This window comes from Phoca vitulina, unplaced genomic scaffold (genome assembly GCF_004348235.1).
Source record: "Phoca vitulina isolate PV1807 unplaced genomic scaffold, GSC_HSeal_1.0 scaffold18, whole genome shotgun sequence".
In the NCBI taxonomy this organism is placed as follows: Eukaryota; Metazoa; Chordata; class Mammalia; order Carnivora; family Phocidae; genus Phoca; species Phoca vitulina.
The window spans coordinates 27,198,815-27,209,519 of record NW_022589721.1 but is presented as its reverse complement, the minus strand read 5'-3'; the positions used below and the strand labels follow the sequence as shown (position 1 = coordinate 27,209,519).

Below are 10,705 nucleotides of genomic sequence, written 5' to 3'. Positions count from 1 at the left end.
CATTCTAACTTCCTGCCTTGTTTATCTGTAAATCCTAACTCCAACAGCAAAAAATTTGACTCCCTATATTTATCATCCATTTACTTAATTGCTCCAGTCTGTTACAGTAATATCACAGTTGTTCATTTGTATCCCCTTCACTGAAATTGTTTCATACATTTGTAATACATTTAGATTCTTTTGTCATAGTCTGCATTCTTTCTTGGGATGTCCTAACTCCTAAATTAAAAAAAAATTTTCAACATTCAGCTTCACTTATATGCTGTAAAGTTCTGTGGGTTTTTGATAAATACATGACAAATAATGTCATATATCTAGCATACAGTGTTATTTTAAATTACAATTGCCTAATACAGATTATTTTTAGATCTTTTCACATGCTTATGTGTCATTTTGAATTTACTTGATCTTGAACTTGTAGGGCTTTCTATAGAATATTGAATAGAAGTAGTTTTGAGCATCATTGTCTTTTTTTCCAATTTTATGAAGGAAAGATTTCAATATTCCATCATTAACAATACTATTTACTGAAGTGTATATGTACATTTCCTTATAGATTTCACATGGCAGTTAAGGAAAACTTGTTTTATTCTTAATTTGGTTACAGTGTTATAATTTAGGCAAAAATTTTGTTGCTAAAAATATGGTATTATCATGGTTTTTAGGCAGACTGACCTGTAATTTTCCTTTTTGAAAATGTCCTTACCTGTTTTTGGTATTGGGCTTATGCTGGTATGACAAAATGAAGTGAAAAAAATTTCTTTTCTTTCTTCTTTTTTTTTTTTTACTATTATTCTATACTTTTTACTATATTTTTTACTTTTATTCTATACATATCCATTCGGTTAGTTATCTAGAAGAATTTGTGTGTAGTTCATTTTTCTTCCTTAAACTGTTGGAAGAATTCACTGGCCTGGTTATCAGTCTTGTAAGATTTTTAATGAAAATAGAAAACAATAACAAACAAAAAGAAACAACAAGTACAATAGGAAGATTTAGGATTATTTATGTTTTCTATCTTCTCTTGTGTCATTTTTGGAAAGTTTTAGGATTTGTCTTTTATAATGTAAATGTTCAAATCTACTGGAAAAATGTCATTTATAATATCCTCTTTTTATCATGTTTATGTCTGTCAAATTTGTGGTGAAATCCCCTTTTATGTTCCTGATATTTGTAATTTGTACCATCATTCTTTTCTTGACCAGCTTTTCAAAATGTTTATCAATTTTGTTCTTCATTTCAAAGAATCAGCTTATGTCTGTTTATTTTCTCTCCTGCATGTTTCCTAGTTTATTAATTTCTGGTTTGATCTCCATCTTTTTTCCTTCTAGGAGAAATTTTAATTATCTTTTTTTTTTCTTACTTCTTGAGATGAACATTTAGATCTTTGAATTTCCACCTTTCTTCTTCTTTTTTTTTTTTAATTTTTTATTGTTATGTTAATCCCCATACATTACATCATTAGTTTTAGATATAGTGTTCCATGATTCATTGTTTGTGCATAACACCCAGTGCTCCATGCAGGACGTGCCCTCCTCAATACCCATCACCAGGCTAACCCATCCTCCCAACCCCCTCCCCTCTAGAACCCTCAGTTTGTTTTTCAGCGTCCATTGTCTCTCATGGTTCTTCTCCCCCTCCGATTTCCCCCCCTTCATTCTTCCCCTCCTGCTACATTCTTCTTCTTCTTTTTTTCTTTCTTAACATATATTGCATTATTTGTTTCAGAGGTACAGATCTGAGATTCAACAGTCTTGCACAATTCACAGCACTTACCAGAACACATACCCTCCCCAGGGTCCATCACCCAGTCACCCCATCCCTCCCACCCCACCCCCCACTCCAGCAACCCTCAGTTTGTTTCCTGAGATTAAGAATTCCTCATATCAGTGAGGTCATATGATACATGTCTTTCTCTGTTTGACTTATTTCGCTCAGCATAATACCTTCCAGTTCCATCCACGTCGTTGCAAATGGCAAGATCTCATTCCTTTTGATGGCTGCATAATATTCCATTGTATATATATACCACATCTTCTTTATCCATTCATCTGTTGATGGACATCTTGGCTCTTTCCACAGTTTGGCTATTGTGGACATTGCTGCTATAAACATCGGGGTGCACATAGCCTTTCGGGTCCCTACTTTTGTATCTTTGGGGTAAATGGCTAGTATCCAAAATCTATAAAGAACTCAATGAGATACCACCTTTCTTCTTCTCTAACATGTGCATTTAAAGGTATAGGCTTAGCTGTAATTATTTGAATGATATCTCACAATTTCTGACAGACGTTTTCATTACAGTCACTTCAAAATGTTTTCTGATTTCCTTTAGGATTATTATATTGATTCATACATTATTTATAAGCATATGTCTTAATTTCCAAATAGATAAGAATATTTTATGTGTTACTGCTTTCTAGCTTATTTCCCATGTAGGCAGAGAATAAATTCTAAATTGTGTTAATATTTGAAATTTGCTGAGACTAGCCTATTACCCATCATTTGGTTAATTTTGGTAAATGTTGGATAGGGACTTGAGAAGATTGTGTTTCCTGAAATTCCTGGTTTTAGTATTCTATACATATCCATTCGGTTAGTTTATGAGTTTATCATAATCAGTTAATTAAGTTTGAAACTGGGTTTTATATAAAACCTGATTTACTATTTTTTTTGCTCTTATCCCTAGGAATAAGTAACAATATATTTATATGTTTAGAAGTCCCTAGAGAACATCTGGGCTATTTATCAGTATTCCTTTTACTTGGTCACCAAAAAATCTAAGTTATATATTCCCAACATGGTGCTCTATTTAGCTGTTCAGCTCCTCGATATCCTGGCTGCAGTCTTTTGGCTTTCTTCACAGATGAATAAGCAAATGTCTTGTGTGATCAATGGTGAGGCTACCAGGCTCTTTACTGTGCAGTTCCTAATCTGTGGCATCTTTGCTTCTTAAGTATTGGTTATCTCAGTAACCATAAAGTCTATGTTATTTTCTCTAGCCTCAAGAGAGTGCCAAAATTATGATTAGTTTCTCTAATCCTTAGCATTCTCTTTGTGTTAAACTTCTCAGCCTGTAATACACAAAAATATATTAATGCCTTGCAGGAAAAAGTGACATAGAATATTGGACTCACCCCAATGCATTTCCCTTCTTTTTATGGTCCTAATTTTGGCTCCCTCTATAACTCTTTGGTGCATTCAAATTATTTTTGTATTTTATCCATCTATTCTCTATGTTCTCAGCAGGAGTTTTGGACTGCTACAAGCTAGGTCTTCATTACCAGAAGTAGAACTATTTTTTGTTTGTTTGTTTCTGACTTCCTTTTTTTAAATTTTATTTTATTTTCTTATGTTATGTTAGTCACCATATAATACATCATTAGTTTTTGATGTAGTGTTCCATGCTTCATTGTTTTCATATAACACCCAGTGCTCCATGCAGTACGTGCCCTCCTTAATACTCATCACCGGGCTAACCCATCCTCCCACCCCCTTCCCCTCTAAAACCCTCAGTTTGTTTCTCAGAGTCCAAATCATCTCCCCCTCCTATTTCCCCCTGCTTCATTTTTCCCTTCCTTCTAATGTCCTCCGTGCTATTCCTTATGTTCCACAAATAAGTGAAACCATATGATAATTGACTTTCTCTGTTTTAATTATTTCACTTAGCATAATCTCCTCCAGTTCCATCCATGTTGATGTAGAAGTTGGGTATTCATCCTTCCTGATGGCTGAGTAATATTCCATTGTCTATAGGGACCACATGTTCTTTATCCATTCATCTGTTGAAGGGCATCTCAGCTCTTCCCACAGTTTGGCTATTGCGGACATTGCTGCTATGAACATTGGGGTGCATATGGCCCTTCTTTTCACTACATCTATGTCTTTGGGGTAAATACCCAGGAGTACAATTGCTGGGTCATAGGGTAGCTCTATTTTTAATTTTTTGAGGCACATCCACACTGTTTTCCAAAGTGGCTGTACCAACTTGCATTCCCACCAACAGTGTAAGAGGGTTCCCCTTTCTCCACAACCTCTCCAACATTTGTTGTTTCTTGCCTTGTTAATTGTTGCCATTCTAACTGGTGTAAGGTGGTATGTCAATGTGGTTTTGATTTGAATTTCCCTGATGGCTAATGATGATGAACATTTTTTCATGTGTCTGTTAGCCATTTGTATGTCTTCTTTTGAGAAGTGTCTGTTCATGCCTTATGCCCATTTTTTGACTTGATTATTTGTTTTTTGGGTGTTGAGTTTGAGAAGTTCTTTATAGATCTTGGAAATCAGCCCTTTGTCTGTAGTGTCATTTGCAAATATCTTATCCCATTCTGTGGATTGCCTCTTTGTTTTGTTGACTGTTTCCTTTCCTATGCAGAAGCTTTTTATCTTGACGCAGTCCCAAAAGTTCATTTTTGCTTTTGTTTCACTAGCCTTTGGAGAAGTATCTTGAAAGAAGTTGCTGTGGCCGATGTTGAAGAGGTTACTGCCTATGTTCTCCTCTAGGATTTTGATGGATTCCTGTCTCACATTGAGGTCTTGAATTGAAACTATACTTCATTTAATTCCCATATGGTTGATTTTCACAAATAAATATATATCAGGCTATATACTCCTAAATATCACATTGACTTAATCTCTGAGGTTTTGATTTAATGCTTTCATAGTTCATTTCAAAATATTTTGCCATTTTCATTGTGGTATTTTTCTTAACCCCTGAGTAATTAAGGAGAACATTTAAAAAATAACTTTTAGGCACATACTTTTGTTTGTTTTTAAAGATATTTTCATTACTGATTTTGAGGTAATTTATATTGTTGTAACATAATATAATAAAATAAAATTTTAAAAAATTTATATTGTTGTAAGAGAATGTGCTATCAAAGTCTGGTCCAGGGACTGGTACCATGTCATTAGCTTGTATTTGTTAGAAATGTAAATTCTTAAGCTGCAGCCAAATCTACTGAATCAGAATCTCTAGGGATCGAGGCCAGCTGTCTTATGTTTTAACAAGCTTAGTAGGTGATTCTTATTTACAATAATGGTTGAGCAGCCCTGGTATATATAACATTTATTATCTGAATTTTTAAGACTGTAAGACTTTTTTTGTGACTTAGTATATGATCAGTTTTGTTGTTTTTTTTTTTTTGAAGAGAATGTGTTCATAAAAAAAATCCTATTTCTATTTGTTGGGTGTAGATTTTTACATTACATGAATTGTATTATTCAAATAATTAAATAATCTATATGCTTCCCGGTTCTTCAATATTCTTGATCTATCAGTTTTGGGAAGCATAAAACCATGTTTTTTTCCCTCTTGTATATTTATTTATTAATTCAAGAAATAATAATTGATGTCCACTATGTGCCAAATACTGTTATTGATATTTTTAATACTAAGGAATGAACATCTTCATTCTTATTAATGCTATTTCTTTTATATTCCACTTTTTAAAAAAGAGTGAGATACCTGTGTCTACATTCCTTGTTTAGAATATGCATTATATTTATTTTCTTACCTATATCTAATATAATCTGCAGTTTTATTTTAGGTGGGTCTCTTGTGATCAATAAGAGGTAGCAGTGGATAGCTTTCTTATTATTATTGTGATAACCTTTGTTAAAAGTTTAATTAGTTTATGTGTTTTGAATACAAGCATGTTCAGATATATGTCCATCCACCAACACTTTTTTCCTGATCACTCTCCTTTTCTAATTGCCTCTTTCTCCATCTTATTTTATAAGGGTGATAACCATATATCCCATTTTTCTTGTTTTGTTAAAAAAACTGTCATATTTCTATTATCTTCATTTATCATTACAATATGTTACTAAATATATATTCATCTATTGAGGTGATGCAACTTGAATCAGACTGTTTTGGTAACATTGACAAATTGATTCTAAAATTTATGTGGAAATTCAAAGGACCTAGAATAGCCAAAACAATCTTTATATAACAAAAGAACAAAATCAGATAGCTTTCACCTGATTTCAATCTTAGGCTTGGCAAAGAACATAAAAACAAAAGAAAGCGGAGAAAAGAACCACCAGAACTTTTGATATAATATAAAGAAAATGGCCTAAAATTTGAATCATTAAATCTCTAGAGAGAAAAGAAAGTAACACTAGGGCAGAAAAACTATTTGAAAAAATTAAAAAGGTCCAATAATCTGAGCAAACTCTGAATAGGATAAATACAAAGGAAACCAAACAAGGAACATCAGAGTCAAACTAAAATTTAAAACAACAGTTTTAAAACTTAAAATCATCAGCTTAAAGCAAAAGACCGAGAGAAGACCTTGAAATCAATCAGAGATTCAAAAACACAGTTTTGTCTCTTCCCTGGCACTGCCTGTGGAGGTGGCAGCCGTCTCCTGCTCTGCATCACGGCTGCCCTCAGACCTCTGGTGAAGTCCAAGATCGTGAAAAAGAGGACCAAAAGTTCATCTGGCACCAGTCAGACGGATACATCAAAATTAAGCGCAACTGGCAGAAACCCAGAGACATTGACAATAGGAGGCACAGAAGATTCAAGGACCAGATCTTGACATTCAACACTGGTTACGGGAGCAGCAAGAAGACAAAGCTCATGCTGCCCAGTGGCTTCCAGAAGTTCCTAGTGCTGCTGATGTGCAACAAATCTCATTGTCCAGAGATTGCTCACAGTGTCTCCTCCAAGAACCGCAGAGCCACTGTGGAAAGAGGGGCCCAGCTGGCCATCAGAGTTACCAGGCCCCATGCCAGGCTGTGCAGTGAAGAAAATGAATAGACAGCTATGTGCACATCGTATTTGTGTTAATAAAACCATGAAACTACCAAAAAAATAAACAAGAAATAAATAAAAGCCGTTGTGATGATATTGGCAAGATGGTGGGATACCAAGCTCTCTGCTTCTGTCTCCCCTCAGCATAGTGACTGGGCAGCCATCCTTGGACAGAAGTGTCTTTGTGGGAGCTTTGGGACCCAGGTAGGAGATTGTGGAACTTCGTTAGAGTCCAAGACCAAGAGACCCCACACAGGTTGCTAACTGACTGACTGGTTCTGGATACAGACCCAGAAACAGCTCTGTACCCCTGCAGACCAGGCTATAGCGCCATTTGGCTGTCACCAGCCTGTCACCAGCACCATATGCCAAGGGACCTGGAGGAGTTGCACCCACCCATACCTTCAGTAATAGGCCCAGAGACCTTAGTCTGGGCTGTGGACCCTGAAGCAACTTGTGAACTGGCTTCAGGCTCTCTCGGCCTTGGTCTGGGAGCCCCTGGACACAAGCCCGCCCTAAAACAGCCCTTTAACTAGGCTCCAGCCACTCCCAGCTACAGTCCAGGGACTGTCCTGCCAGCCCAGGGACCCAGCAAGAGACACTCCCATCAGCACCCCCAGAGATCCTAAAATGTCCCTATGCTTGGCTCCAGCCCCATCCAACCATAGTCTGTGAGAAATCCCTGTGATCCAGGACCCTGGAGGGAGACATGCCCATCATGCCCCTAGAGGAGAGTCAAACAACCTTAGATCATCCTGAAATGATCCTGTGACTCAGCTCTAGTCCCTCCCAGCCACTAACTGCAATAGTCCTACTGACCCAGGTACCCAATGGGAGACCTGGCCATTAGTTGCCCCCAAAGACAGAACAGCCAACCTGGATCCAGCAACAGATCCTGAAATGGCTCTGTGACTTAATCCCTTCCAGTCGTGGCCATGAGAAGTTCTGCCCACCCAGAAACCCAGTAGGACACATGTCTGCCTATGCCCCCAGAGTGAACCCCAAACCTCAGACTGACTATAATTCAGCCCCAGCCCTTCCCAGCCAGAAAGACCTGCCCACTCAGATACCTGTTGGGGGACATGCTCATCTAGGTCTCCAGAGGCAGGTCTGAAGACTAATCTTGGCTGTAGAATCTGAAAAGCCATGGGGCATGGTTCCAGGCCCTCACCCATGGTTTGGGGCCAGTGTTACCCTCTCTAGGGACCATCCAGTGACTAGGCAGGTGCCTTCTTAGGGACCTGGCGGGATCCATACCCACCACATACCTGCTAACAGGCCAGCTGTCTGTGGACCAAACTGAGGAGTCTGAAATGGACCTTTATCTCAGCACCACTCTGCTGAACCAAGTTCCTGGAGGCATTTCCATCCACTCAGGGACCAGACAAAATCCAAACCCACCCAAGTCACTGGTGACAGGTCCACCAACCACGGACCCCACTGCAGACCCAGCAATAGCCCAGACAGACCTGGCTCCAACCCTGTATGATGGTGATTCCAGAAGCAATGTCATCGGCCCAGGAACCTGACAAGAAAATGTCTTTACCCACTGAAAACCAGTCTGTAAAGACTGGAAGAGCTGTTGGCCCCTTCAAAGGCACAGACAGCAGCACAAGGCTGCATGGATCATGAAGAATCAGGCAAATATGACACCACCAAAGGAAACTAATAAATCTCCATTAACTCCAAAGACATGGAAATCTAGAAATAGCCTGACAAAAATTACAAAATAATCATTCTCCAGGAAGACATAACAATGCAATTTAATTATTATATTAGTCGGGATTCTCCAGAGAAGCATAACTAATAGGATGTGTGTACCTATACACCGAAAGAGATTTATTATAAGGACTTGTCTCACACTCCCATGGAGGCTGACGGGCCCCAAGATCTACAGTCTGCAAGCTGGAGACTCCAGAGAGCTAATGATGTGGGTCCAGTGTGCATCCAAAGAGCTAAGAATTAGGAGTCTGAAGGCTGACAGGCACAAGGCTCAGCAAAAGCCCATGTTTCAGTGTGAGTCCAAAGACAGGAAAAAATTGATGTTTCAGCTTAAAGGCAGTCAGGTAGAAGAACCTCCCCTTATTTGGGGGAGGGTCATTCCTCTTGTTCTATTCAGGCCTTCAACTGCTTAGACGAGGCCCACCCACAGTAAGCAGGGCAATCTCCTTCACTCAGTATATCAATTTAAATGTTCAACTCATCCAAAAATATCCTCACAGAAACACCTAGAATAATGTTTGACCAAATATCTGTGCACCCCATGGTCTAGCCATGTGGACATAACACTAACTGTCATGGTTATGCATTTACTAATAGAGTTTCAAACTCCATAAAACAAAATATGGTAATGCTAAAGTTAAAAACATCCATCTCTATAATCATAGTTGGAGATGTTATCACCCTTCCTCAGTATTTGGTACAATAAGTAGACAAAAATCTCAGCATACTCATCCAGCGAATTGTTCACTTCTTTTTGTTGTTGTTGTTCACTTCTAATTTTAGACTTCAGCCCTAGATTTTCCATTTGGCTCTTTTCTGTAGTTTTCATTTCTGTGCTTAGATTCCCCACCTATTCACTCCTAGGTCCATCCTTTCCATGAACATGATTTCAGTAGCTGTTTGCACATTCTTGTCTATTAATTCCATCATCCAAATTATCTTGGGACTGTTTCTATTGACAACTTTATGTTTTGATGACGGGTCCCATTTTCCCACATATTTGCATTTGTGGCATATAGTTTTTACTGTGTGTTCGACCTCGTGAATATCATCCAGATGTTTAACTGATTTGGATTATGTTCCAACAATGGCTTTTGTATGTGAGACTCACACAGTTTCAAATGTTTGCTCAAACCCTCATAACAGAGATGCCCCAGAGACCAACTTCACACTCAGATCTATTTACCTTTTCAACAGAGTAATTTCCCTTAAGGACATCATTATAGTGGCTGTTCTGTTAACATATACCTCACGCTGCTGTTATAAGGATGCACGCTGCTAATATATATATATCCCCAAACGGTTGTCATAATTAAAATTATTTTCCTCCCACATATTCTTCCAGTAGGTCCTCTAGGCAAAGAGAGAAAGACCAGATGAGATGAGGAAACATAGAGAGACTCATTATCAGGAAGATTTTCCCAAGGAAAGTAGAAAACATGCAAAAATGCCCAAATGAAGAGGCCCCCTTCCTCAGAAAGTTGCCTTTCTGGCCTGTATCTCCATTGGCACCTGGAATAAAACCCCGGGCATCTTGTGCTTCTTATTTTGTACTTCCCTTTCTTTTGTTGTAATAATTGGAATACTGACCTCGTGGGATTATTTTGTTTTCTGTTATTTTTTTATTATGTTATGTTAGTCACCATACAGTCACAGTATTAGTTTTTTTGTTTGTTTTATTTTTATTTTATTTTATTATGTTATGTTAATCACCATACATTACATCATTAGTTTCTGATGTAGTGTTCCATGATTCATTGTTTGTGCATAACACCCAGTGCTCCATGCAGTATGTGCCCTCCTTAATACCCATCACCGGGCTAACCCATCCCCCCAACCCCTCCCCTCTGAAACAAAGTTGTCAATAGAAATAGTCCTGGAGTCCATAGTCTCTCATGGTTCATCTCCCCCTCTGATTCCCCCCACCTTCATTTTTCCCTTCCTTCCCCCAATGTCCTCCATGCTATTCCTTATGTTCCACATATGAGTGAAACCATATGATAATTGACTTTCTCTGCTTGACTTATTGCATTTAGCATAATCTCCTCCAGTCCCATCCATGTTGATGCAAATGTTGGGTATTCATCCTTTCTGATGGCTGAGTAATATTCCATCGTATATATGAACCACATCTTCTTTATCCATTCATCTGTTGAAGGGCATCTCAGCTTCTTCTACAGTTTGGATATTGCAGACATTGCTGCTATGAACATTGGGGTG

The 10,705-nt window shown here is 38.0% G+C and overlaps 1 pseudogene; it reads left to right on the top strand.

Annotated features, from left to right (window-relative positions):
* Nucleotides 1-2,800: 2,800 nt before the first annotated feature.
* Nucleotides 2,801-6,769, top strand: LOC116639596 (annotated as a pseudogene).
* Nucleotides 6,770-10,705: the final 3,936 nt, after the last annotated feature.